Raw genomic sequence first — 13,119 nt, forward strand, 5'->3', positions numbered from 1 at the left:
TCAGGGGTATCCACAGCCTCTGCAGTACCCCTGGGTGGTAAGGTCAGGGGAGGCAGCTCTGCTCTCCTGCAAGGGGAGGGGCCTTAAACAGAAGGGGAAGGGCTAAGGCAACCCGCCTTCCACGCCACTTGGAACACAGCAGTCCCCGCCCAGTCCTCAGAGCTGCAGAGAGCACATGGCGCAGGGCTCCGGTGGTGATTTAAAGGACCAGCTGGAGTTGACTGGAGTTCATACTACCTTGGGACAAGGCAGGCTAAAATGGTTCTTCAGGCAACTAAATTCACCACTAGGTGGCAGCAGTTGAGACAGATTGTCCTCATTTGCAATAAGGAAAAGCCTGTTGAATAGAGCTGGTGAGGAAACAGCGTCTCTAATATTTCAAAACTCTCCTTCAGTCTGAGTCAAAAGCAAGTTCCTATCCCTGCAAAATATTCATTTATTTTTGATATTTTGGAAACATTCTGAGCCACCAAAGTGTTCTCTCATATTCTGGCCCCACTAAAGCATCCTCCAGAAAGTTAGGGCCTGTCAAGTGTGCTTTCCTCAGGCTTCCCCCATTTGTTCATGACAGGAATAAGTCTCTCAGGGCATGTCTACACAGCAGCATTATTTCGGGATAACGTCTGTTATCCTGACATAGTGTTCTGTGCATCTTAACAGCAAGCCCATTATTTCAAAATACATTCAAAGTAACAGGCTTGTTATTCCAACATCCCGGAAACCTCATTGCAAGAGGATTAAGGGACTTAGTGGAATAGCACTCTATTTCAAGATTAGCATTGTTTGGACAGCACCAAATTTCGAAATAGGTTCTCTTGAAATAAGCTACACAATTTGCGTGGCTCAAATTGCGAAGCTTGTTTCAAGCTACACGCTACTTGTAGATGTACCCTCAGTGTGCAATACGAAGCCTGTCTCTGGGAATCATTTATTCACCTACACCAAAGGAGCTATTCTCCAAAACTCTTGGGCTACATCTAGACTGGCATGATTTTCCGCAAATGCTTTTAACGAAAAAGTTTTCCGTTAAAAGCATTTGCGGAAAAGAGTGTCTAGATTGGCACGGACGCTTTTCCGCAAAGCACTTTTTGTAGAAAAGCGTCCGTGCCAATCTAGACACGCTTTTGCGCAAAAAAGCCCTGATCACCATTTTAGCCATCGGGGATTTTTTGTGCAAAACAGTACTGTGCTGTCTACACTGGCCCTCTTGCGCAAATGATTTGCGCAAGAGGGCTTTTGCCCAAATGGGAGCAGCACAGTATTTCCGCAAGAACACTGACAATCTTACATGAGATCGTCAGTGTTCTTGCAGAAATTCAAGCGGCCAGTGTAGACAGCTGGCAAGTTTTTCTGCAAAAGCAGCTGATTTTGCGGAAAAACTGGCCAGTCTAGACATAGCCTTGTAGTAAAATAAACAGGTTTGTCTAGCTTCCCTCTTCAGAGTCATCAGCTCCAGGTGACCCACCTGAAAGTCAAGAGCAGCACTTTGCTCTCAGTCCTCCCTGCCTGAGTTTGGCCAATCAACCCATATCCCTGCACTCAAATCACCCCTTATGCTCCTCTGAGGGCCCCAGCTTTGGATAGTTTTCACCAAATTTTCCTTCAAACTCCTCATCAGCACTTCAGAGTTACTGTTCTCCTTCAGTTCCTTTGTGATGCTCTAGGACTCCTGGCTGTCTTGCACTTGGACTTATCCAGTCTCCTTCCCTGGGGAGCCAGGAGCTCTCTCTCAAGCTTAACTGGGAGACAACTAACCCATTTCACATGTACTGGTTGTTTCCATCTCAGAGGACACTGTGATAGTTACGTTCCAATTGTATCTTCTAGTATAGACAACAAAGTCAAAAGGAAGCGTTTCCATGTTATTGAAATGCAATGGTGAGATAATTTCCCCCCAAATTCTAATGAATGGGCATTTCACAGCAAAACATTGTCATTTCGACACAGCAGCATTTACCATGGGAAATGGTTCCATTGGGCAATTTTCAGTGAGCTCCAGGCTGTACTGAACTTCAAAAGTTCCCTAGAGCCTATTCCTACAGGCCCTCGGCTTCCAGTTGAGAAGTGACAAGAGATGAGTTTTAAAAGCCAGATTGATTTATCCTCTGCCTGAAATCTAAGAAGTTTACGATCCTGCAAGTGGCTCAGCACTCCACTTCCCATCTCCCATTGACTACAGAAAGAGATGAGGACACTCAGTTCTTCCTGGGATTGGGTGCTATTTGTACCTTCATTGTGGAAGCAATTAGCACTTGAACCTGCCGGGTGTGGACTATCCCCAGCTTCCCCTGAGCACCTGCTACTCAGTCACAAGGGCACTCACTGGATTGAGGTAGACAAGTACTGATAGGAGTCTGAGAAGAAGCACTACCAGAACCAATTGGTGGGAAAGAAGCATGGCTGGTCCTGAGGTGACCGGTGCTAGTTCCCCAGAACTGGAGATAGGATAGAAATTGAAATGGTTCTTTGGTTACCATAGAGACAGGGTAGAGCTGAAGTGTAAAGAAACTCCTGAAATATACATATTTATAACCCAGTAACTTCCTACACTGAAATACTAAATTTTCAATACTGCTGCTATAAATACATTCAACAAAAGAACTTCTCCAAAGTGTTTGGTTCCATTTCTCCTCCTCCCCACCCATCACAATGCCGGGAACTATTTTCTCTATTCCAGCTACATTTGCTTTCTTTCCTAGCAAACTCAGGAAAGTCGTCATATTTCTGAGGAGTTGCTGGGGTGCTTTACAAGCTATAACTATGAAAAACCATCACCACAGGTTGTCAGAACACTACAGAGATACAGCCACTGAGCAGCACTCCCTCCCACCCCCATGAGCTTGGGATAGAGGGTAATAAGGCCCTCAAACTGCAGCACCAGTCCACAGAACATAAATATAATTTGGTCTTCTCCACCGAATTTAGATAGTAATATTCATTTTGTCCAGTAACTACAGATTTAGGTTAGGCACAGCCCACATGCTTCACCACACATTTCATGAGATACACACAGCAGGCATGATAAATCCTTAAAAGTCTTAAACAAGAGACTAAGATTTCAAAGTTACAAAGATAGCCTGATCACAGTATATAAACTATCAGCAGGAGACCAGAATTATGAACTCGCTGCTATGGCCAGGCCAAATGCTCCCTGTCACACTCTAGAGAAGAAACACATGTTAAAACTGTAGTCATACATCGTATAAACAGTATAAACCAAAACAAAGGGTCCTGTACAGAAAAAAATTGTACAGTGACTAGCTTTGTACTCCCCCCATAAACACATGAAGGCTTTCTAGACATTACGGCAGAAGCCAATACACGATTATAAAACCTGCAGCTGGGATACAGGTCACTTGCAGGTTAAAACTAGAGTAAATGATCATTTCAAGCCTTTAATTCAGTATTTGAGGACTTCAGCATCTCAGCCAGAGGTTATGGATCTATAACAGGAGTGAATGGGTGTCGTTCTGTGGCTTGCAATGTACGGGAGGCCAAACTATATGATCATGATGATCCCTTTGGTCCTCAGAGGCTGAGCTGAATCTTTCTAAATGCTACTACAATCCTTTGAGGGATCTGCCATTCAGCACCAGTGATCTGCCTGATGTGGTCAACAGAGTGTGGTCTGGAGAGCCCTAGTAACTCTTGGAGAGTTGGTTGTTCATTGCTATCAACAATTAAGCTGCATAACCACACTTTCCTGGCATCCCTTTTTTAACTGAACAGTGGCTGCAGTTGTCACAGGTGGCACAGGGTGGCAGAAGGAGTGGCAGCAGGCCCGGGCATTATACAGCAAAGGGGAGATATCTGCCAGAATCTCTCCATGAGGGTTTGTGGTTCAGACTAGACAAACTTAGAGAATGGTTCTTCTATCAGGACACCTGATGCTGACCACCTAGACCTGGAAAAGAATGTGACTTCCCAACCAAAACAGTGGGTTTAGACTATGGCTCTCAGGACCACTGACAGGCAGAGGGGGTCGTGCTAGCTAGAAAAATACCAATACTCCCTGATGGTGTTATCCTCTTTCTAGCTAACAGGGCACTTTGGAATAATAAACGGTTGCTGTCAGTAAAATTCAGTTTGAATACACCTGTTCGCTGAGCCCTTACATCCTCCTGCCAGTTGCTTTCCCTCTAAACACCAAACCACCAGCTCAGCATCCTAACCGGAGTCAAACTCGTGTTTGATACTTTCAGGCTTAAAAAAGAAAATGATGGGCAGTGTAAAGCAGTGGCACTGCCCATTGCCTACTCCCATTCTGCTGGGTGCAAATGCAGTTTAGCTTGTACCAAACCCCACACTGGCACAGTGCACCATTCTTTGGGGCTTACCCCCTCAAGAGGGCTCCCCACAGGCACAAGGGAAAGTGAGGCTACGATGGGGGCTCAGTGTAATGGTGGCAGGCAGAATAGAACCTGGGACCTCTGGAGCTTACTGCTTGAGCCTCTATCGCATGAGTGAAAAGCCAGCTGGATGGTAGTTAAGGTTATAGAGCAGACATTATTCTCTGAATAAGTAGTCTTAGTGCCACAAGCTGAGACGGTGTGTGGGTTACACTCTGCACAACAGCTGGATTGGAAGAACAGAATTGTGACCTGCCTGAAAAACTGATGCTTTCTTTCCCTGTGTGAGCTACCTGTGTCATGGGGAGTGTTACAGGAAAGAGACTGGGAGAGAGTATGTGAATAGTGCCATATTATACTTTTTTGTGTGCCAGTGGATGAGTTTTGTAGGACCAATAAAGTTAATTATTGTTGTGCATTTCAAATGATTATTTTATTACAATTTTGAACAGAGGGAGTCTAATGGAGGCCATTCACCTCCAGAGCAGGTGGTCAGGGATGACTTTTCAGGGAATGGATGAAATGTGCCCCTAGCCAGGGAGGGAAATGTTATATGAAGGCAGAAGGAAAGGAAGCAGTCCATCGGATTGCACAGCCAAGGGGATGCGAGAAGACATTGTGATTCAGAGTTAGGGTCGGGGATGTCTCAGTGTTCAGGAAAACAAAGTAAACTTGGTATGGGGAAGTACTGAATAATCATCCCAGTTATGTTTTTAGGATGTATTGCAGCAGTTTTGGGGTCACTGCCATTGGCACAACAAAACATTTTATTCTGAGACTAAAAGTTTTTATAGCAATAGCCACACAGGAGTCATATACACATAGTGAGAGCCTTCTGGGATCCCATCCATCAAAGGTGGTGGTTATGACATCTACTCTTCATTGTCGTGCTTGATTCAGCCCACTAAAAGGGGTACCAACATAACACCCTGCACAACTTATTTCATAAATATGCCACTTTCAAACTAAGCTCTGCAGAAGGATTCAATAAAATTAATCCATTTTTATGAAAAGCATCCCCCACAATATAGGCAGGGACGCATGAAAAGAAAGAGAGTATTTTATGACTTTCATGTCATGCTCAAAATTCACAGAATCATAAAATACTAGAACTGGAAGGTACCTCAAGAGGTTATCCAGTCCAGTCCCCTGCCCATACGGTCAAATATAGTCAAATACAAACTATTCTAATCTGTCCACTTCTTTTTCATAGAGAAACACAATTTTGACTCAATATATAATGCACAAGCATTCAGAAAAGCAGAACCAGCAGCATACTGGTGATTGATAGTCTACCACCTGATGTACATGTCAAAATTTCCAGCGTGCCACAGAGAGCTTGGGTGTTAATTTGTCTGCCTAGTCACAATGTGAGAGCTATAAAAGTGTGAAAACCTGTAATGACAGACCAATAAATAATACTTGCCTGGTATGAGCAGCCTCTGCAAAGCCACCCCTGCAGTTGTCTCACTGAACGTCAAGAATGTAACAAAATGGTTCATTTAAATTATTCTAATAAATATTCATTAAGATGAACAAGTCAACTAATGCTGCAGCTGCTGTTCACCAGAAAGATGAGCAGACCAAAATCCAAACCCTATTTCCTGGGACCACAACCTCTAGCTCCAGACTGTAGCCAATAATTGGGGGGATTTCCAGTATGTTACTGCCAAACTGAACTATGGTTTGTCACTCCTAAATGGCCCCACCTTAAGGCCTAGACATAAGCTTCCAATGGTGAGAACTCCCATCTCTAGCTGAATATCCCCAGCCTGCACCAACCCTAACAAAACATATAACCTTAGCTCAGAGCTACCAGGTACCCCTCGTATTATAAAAGGGAGAAAAATTGACACTCCTCCCATAGATTCACAACATAAACAGATCCAAACACTATATGACTCCTACAGACTTCAATGCTAATTGTAGCCCAGGAGCCATACAGCACTAATCCTAACTCGAGTACACAACCAGCCTCAACCCTTATCCTACCACAAACTCCTCAATCCATTTCAATCCTAATCCTTGCAAAAATACCCCTGTCAGATCCAAATCTAACCCTAGTCAGGGAGCCCCAACCAGCCCTAGTCCTACTCAGGACCCATAATCATCTCAAACCCCAACCCTTACCCACAACACTCTATCAAATGCTCCCATAACCATAGTTTGGGGCTCCAACTGACCCAACTCTAACACCAGCCTTGCACCGCTCTCAGCACCAACAGAAACCTAGGCTCCAGGCCTTCCACAGGTTCCAACCCAATGCTACCCAGTACTGATCACAATCCCAACACAAGAGCTCTAACCAGGACCTGGACTCAGCCAGAACCCTAACCCATAGAATGCTACCAGAACCTTAGGCTGTGTCTAGACTGGCAAGTTTTTCCGGAAAATCAGCCGCTTTTCCAGAAAAACTTGCCAGTTGTCTACACTGGCTGCTTGAATTTCCGCAAAAGCACTGACGATCTCATGTAAGATCGTCAGTGCTTTTCCGGAAATACTATGCTGCTCCCTTTCGGGCAAAAGTCTTTTTCCGAAAGACTTTTGCGCAAAAGGGCCAGTGTAGACAGCTCAGATTTGTTTTCTGCAAAAAAGCCCCGATTGCGAAAATGGCGGTCGGGGCTTTTTTGTGGAAAAGCGCGTCTAGATTGACCACGGACGCTTTTCCGCAAAAAGTGCTTTTCCGGAAAAGCGTCCTGCCAATCTAGACGCGCTTTTCCGAAAATGCTTTTAACAGAAAACTTTTCCGTTAAAAGCATTTTCGGAAAATCATGCCAGTGTAGACATAGCCTCAGTGTATGGTCTAACATTTGTCTAACCATAAGCAAGAACCTAGTTTAGGATGACCTAACAGCACACTAACCCTAGCCAGGCAGTCTACCAACCACAACTCAAACCTTAGTTAGAGGTTCCCAACAGCTCTAGCCTGGGCCAACTTCAAGACTAAACCAAATGTGGGGATACATACAACCTGCAAATACAAAATGTTCACGGAATGCCAAATAACCATAGGTAGCCCTTGGTGCTGCACTAACCCTAATCACAACACTAACTCACTAACCCTTCAACATTTATAACCATAACCCATAGGCTGTAACCATCTACCCCAGATCCCCAAGCAACACCAAATTTATCCCTAGCCCAGAGCTACATTTTCCTAGCACTACCTTAGGGTGTTCCATGTTCTAACAGTCTCTGAATGAAAATTAGTTTTAAAATTATATCAATAAACAAAAATGTTGCATGCGCTGGAGTGGAGATACATCCTGAAACACTCTACTAACTTTCAAAATGAAGCTCACTATCACGGCCATTGTGTGATTTTATTCCTGTTATACTTCCTTTTTCCCTTAGATATTAGAGAGTAATGTTAGGAGCACATCCCAACATTTAAAGACTTAATATTTGACAATATAAATGATGAGAAGAAATTATTGTCCTGATGGACAATGACAGCATTAGATAATCTCCATAATCCAAATCAGTGGTTCTTGTAGCGTGCTCAGTGAATTTCTTGATGGTTCACAAAATGAAACATTATAAAAGCCAGGCACTAGCTTGGGCTGTTGAGAGAAAAGATTGGCGTCTGTGGAGAGAAAGTGTGTGAAGTGGACTGCATTCTGGAAAAACTGGTAAACTAGTCTACTTCTGCAGTAGGGTTTCACTTAGATCAATGAGGCTATGTCTACACAGCAGTGTCATTTCAGAATAACTGATATTATTCTGAAATAGCATAGTTCGCATCTACACAGCAAGCAACTATTTCAACATAATGCCGAAATGATGTCAAGCTGGAGGACTTCTTACTCCAACTCCTGTAACCCTCATTTTACGAGGAGTAAGGGAAGCTGGAGGAAGAGTGCTCTAACTCAGACTTCCTGTTGTGTAGACAGCATCAAAAGCCAAAATAAGCTATTTCGACTTAGCTACACAATTGACGTATCTCAAATTGCATAGCTTATTTCAACTTTAACCCTGCTGTGTAGATGTGCCCTGAGTAGGGTTGCCAATATTTGAGCTTTCGGTTCGGGAAACAAATTGAGAAAATATAAATGAGAAAATAGAAATATCCGGTATTTTCTGAATAAGATGTAATGTAGATTGTGATGTAACGTCAAGTGTTCCCGGTATTTTTGTTGAAACCATCTGGCAACCCTAGGCCTGTGGGAGCATGTCTAACTGATGTTTGTTCACCTTATAAGCAGTGACCAGTTGCTGAAGGAAAACAAAAGACAGGTTATATCAGTGCAAGGATTACTGAAGGGAATTGTTTTTTACAGGAAGTGAGGTCTACATCCTAGCCATTTCACCTTGCTTAGCCCTCCATGTTGTATCTAGCTAGGAGTGGAAAGCTATCACTGTTGATGTTTTTAAGTTTGTTCTTAGGTGGTGCCCATGGCTTTCAGTTCTGGAACTACATTTCCCAGAATGCAGGAAGGGTAAGGATGGTGAAAGGAGAAAGTATTAAGAAAGGAGGCATGTGAGCTCTGTGAAAGAGGGAGGGGAACAAACCTTACCTTTGCTGTTCTCAAACTTTCTGAGTTTTCCTTGAAGGGGTTCAGGTACAAAACCCAGCTTTAACTGACTTGTCTACTCAGTGCTGCTCCAGAGTGGTGAGAAAGCAGCCTGAATGGAACAGGGAATCTGGAAAACACCATTATGGTATTTTAGTGTTTGGGGGCCCAAATTAGATTTAACAGATCTTTAAAGGCACTGTCAAAGGTTATGGCTTGAGGTCACATACACTCCTCTAGGGCAAGGTGAGTTCCTCACTTACCTCATTCCTTTGGTGTCATTCCAGCACTCCAGTCCTAGGGCAGGGGATCTAGCCCTGCAGCTAGTAATTCTGTCCACTTACAGGAGGGATGGGAACCAGTCCAAAGCAAAAGGAAAATAGTTCTAGGGCTGATGGGACTTTGCCTTATGCAGAGGGGGAGCAGTCCTGCAGGCTCCTGAAGATGTCACAGCTCCCATGTTCCTACGTGGCTAAGGCTAAAAGCTACTCCAACAGAAAGGCCTACCATATCTTAGAGAACTCAAGCTGGCCCTCTGCAAGTAACCCAACACCCTTGCTGCGGGTTGTAACATTGCTTGTTTGGAAAGATACCCCAGCTGTCCTGAGTTTCTTCCATTCTCAGCTCCATTCCCAGACTTGAAGAGCTACACAGGTGCAGCACATTTTGGGCTGACTGTGACCACAGGAATCCTTTATCCCCTTTTAGGGTTGCCAGGTGTCCAGTTTTCACCCAGACTGTCCATTATTCGGGTCCCCCATCTGGTAAAAAAAACAACAGAAAATACTGGACATGTGAAATGTCTGGTATTTCCTGTTTCCCTCAGACGGAAGCCCAGTGGGGACAATCTTCCCCTGCAGCACCTGGCAGTGGTGGGGGAGTGAGGAGTGCGGGACCATTTAAAGGCGCAGTGCTCTTTTTTTCTTTTCTTTTTTTTCTCAACAACTTTGGCCTCCCCCCTTTTTTTTTTCTCAACAGAATTTTTTCCTGGTGGATATTTTTTGGGAGGGCGGGGGAGCGTTTGATATTTTTTGTTAAACCATCTGGCAACCTTATCCCCTTTCTTTACCAGTTTTAGCTGCCCAACAGCAGCACATTCTCCCCTGTTCCCCATATACTGTGACTATAGAGCAGTATAGGTTTCTGTCAAAGAAACCTCCATTTATGAAGCATAACAGAGGGAAATGATTAATTTTAAAAAGATCAAATGTAGACCACGCACAAGATTTCAGTGTGTTTTAGCACTATGGGAAGGGAAGGTATTTGGGTGTCTTTATTTATGTATTTCTTTATTGTAGCACTTTTGAATTGCTTTTCATTTAACTGGGAATTTCCTCAGATTGCACAGCTGTGCTTTTGGAAAACGACAATGTCCCCGTAATGTATTTTACCACAATGACTAATAGGTACTAATCAGTACTGTCACTCCTAACTCCATTTGAACATGGCTTTTTTCTGTGACTAATATAAGGCCTGATTCAGTATGATACCAAGTATCCCCAACTTCCACTGAAGACAATGGGAATAGAGGGAGGGCAACATCTTATAGTCCATTCTGGCCCACAATCACAGGAATTTATCCTCACAAACCCGGGCACATTTGACAGTAGGATAAAACAAGTATTCCGAATATTGTGTCCCCCAATTAAGATGCTGCTCTCTTTTATAATAACTGTTATAAAGACCTAGTCTTCCAAATTTTTGCACATAGTATTATGATTTTAAATTATTATTATTATTGTTATTAAATTAATAACTATGTATGATTATTGAAATTAAGTTGAAAAACTTCTTTGATGTTCACATTAATTGCCCCAGTCTTGCAAATCCACTGTATTTTACAGATCACAATACAGAAAAAGCACTGGAAAATGATTGTACTATTCCTTTAAACCAGCAGTTCTCAACCTGCAGCCCAGTCAGCACACATGTGACATCCTAAGGGCTATACCGGTAATATTGAATGCAGCCCACGTAACACATTATGGCCCATATATGTGGTCCTCAATGGTAAACAGGTTGAGAAAAACCACTGCATTAAACTAAGGAATTTAAGTATATAAATAATATTTCATGGATGTTATAAAATTCAAAGTAATATATTAATTCAGAGCATAAAATAAATTTTAAATTGGATGCAAACCAAAAGTCATCATCATATCAGTATCATTTGATCTCAATTAATCAGCTAGCCTTTGCAGTTAGTGCAATGTGAATATGAAATATCTATTGATGAAATTAAGACATCCTCTAACATTTAAGTGTCTCTGCTACAAATAACACCTCCCCCATTTTATCATTTTTCTGCCCTTAATTTCTCATCTTTAATACCACTCAGAAATATGCAAACTGTTGCCAATACTTAAACAAATGTCAAAGTGAAGCTAATTTTATCATTTCCCATATGTAACTGATGATGTCCATCACATGCTTTGCATAGCCTACAGGAAAATTCTCCTTGCTACCATTCAAAATGTGACTTCCAACAAATCCTTTCTCTGTAGAGTCATGATCTGGCTCCTGGATGGCCATGATATTGTTTCTGATTTTCTATTTTGTATTTATACATAGGAATATGAGAGCTTCAGAAAAGACACATCTGTATTTCTTATTGCACCACCAAAGCTGAATTTAAATATGGACATTTTCTACATCAGTCACATGGGGTGGGATGATTTTGTTATGTTTAAAACCCTACATATGACCAGCATATATTAGTTACATCAAACACAAGAATTACAAGTCCGTGAAAGGGCAAGCATGGCTAAATGGAGTGCCTAGCAACAGTACAAATTTAGCTCTTCTATCTACAAAAGGAGAAGCTAGTCCTTTCTTCCGTTACTCTTTCCCACACAGCTCCTTTTCTTCATCCTTGCCTAGCATCAGCCTCCTCAGTCTCTCCCTCCACCACTCTCCACTGCCCTATAATGCTAAGACTGGGCACCCCTTGGAATAGTGGAGATTTTTTTTAATCTTCAGTAGCCCATTTTGTTCACTTCAAAAATGCGCCTTTTCTGGAAAGAATGATACATAAGGGAAGTAGGGTTAAATCTAGTGCCAAGAGACTACACTAAACAATGTTACTGCAGAACGATTTTAATTCTCTTCTTGCTGCTATACGTCTCTTCTGAAAGTTATGCCGCTTTCGCTCTACCCTTTGCTTTCCCTCTCTGCTTTCATCCCCTTCCCTCTATGTCCACCCTCTCATCTCACCTCCCCATTATACTCCAATCTCCCTGCTCTCACACACACCCTACAAACAGTGAGGTATTTATGACCACCAGCACCAAAAAAATGCTTGTATATAACAAAAACCATCACATCATCTTATTGATGTAATACTTACCTTCCCATTCCCCTACACTCTGGCTTCACCTTGTTTGTTTGGCAACCAGAATCCTGCAGACAGAAAAAATGGGTTGGATCCAGTGCTTGCACAGGGACCCTCTTAAAAACAACCCTGGGAGGGTTGATCTCTCCTTGTCATTTTGTTTGCTGACCTTATACTGTAAAGTCTCTAGGACAGGAGCTGTGAGTGATGACTTGGCCACATGAAAGTAAATGGGAGATTTGCAATTGACTTCAATGGGACCAGAATTTGTTTCTCTTTTGTTGCATACAGTGCCTACGAGGATGTTGCCCTGAGCAAATAACAGCAACCTGTCTGGGCTTTTGTCTCCGGTCTTCATTTAATAAACGAAAAACATCAGTAGAAATTACTGAAAATATGTTTTAAAAACGTGAACAATGTTGGCAAGTCACATACCTGGACCAATTCTGCCAATGGAGTTGTCAAAGCAGCCCACCGCCATGTTCAAGGGTGATCTCAATGGTTTGCAAGACCAGAGTCTGTGCTATCTCATGCAACATAAGAAATGGAAAACGAGTCCGAACGATTAGTGACTGGCAGAAGTTAGCTGCGATGTAGACACACCCTGAGAGGAATGCATGGAAAGGCAGACAGGCGTTAGCTTTGCTCCAGTGAGCAGTGTTGACATTAAGGCACTGATAGTGGTTCAGACTAGCCACCAGAATTCAGTCCCTGGCGACTGGATAAACTTGGACTTGGGGAGTTAGCCCGAGCCGCCTCCCATGCAGCAATGCCCACACTGCTATTTAAGTGCAAACATATCTACTTTGCTAGCAATCACTCTGCTCCGCTGTGGTATAGACATACCCTTAGGCTACGTATACACTGCAGGCTTCTTGCACAAGAAGCCTTTTGCACAAGAGTTTTTGCACAAAACCTTCTTGCA

The sequence above is a fragment of the Pelodiscus sinensis genome, chromosome 13 (assembly GCF_052426305.1).
Source record: "Pelodiscus sinensis isolate ZL-2025 chromosome 13, ASM5242630v1, whole genome shotgun sequence".
NCBI classification, from domain to species: Eukaryota; Metazoa; Chordata; order Testudines; family Trionychidae; genus Pelodiscus; species Pelodiscus sinensis.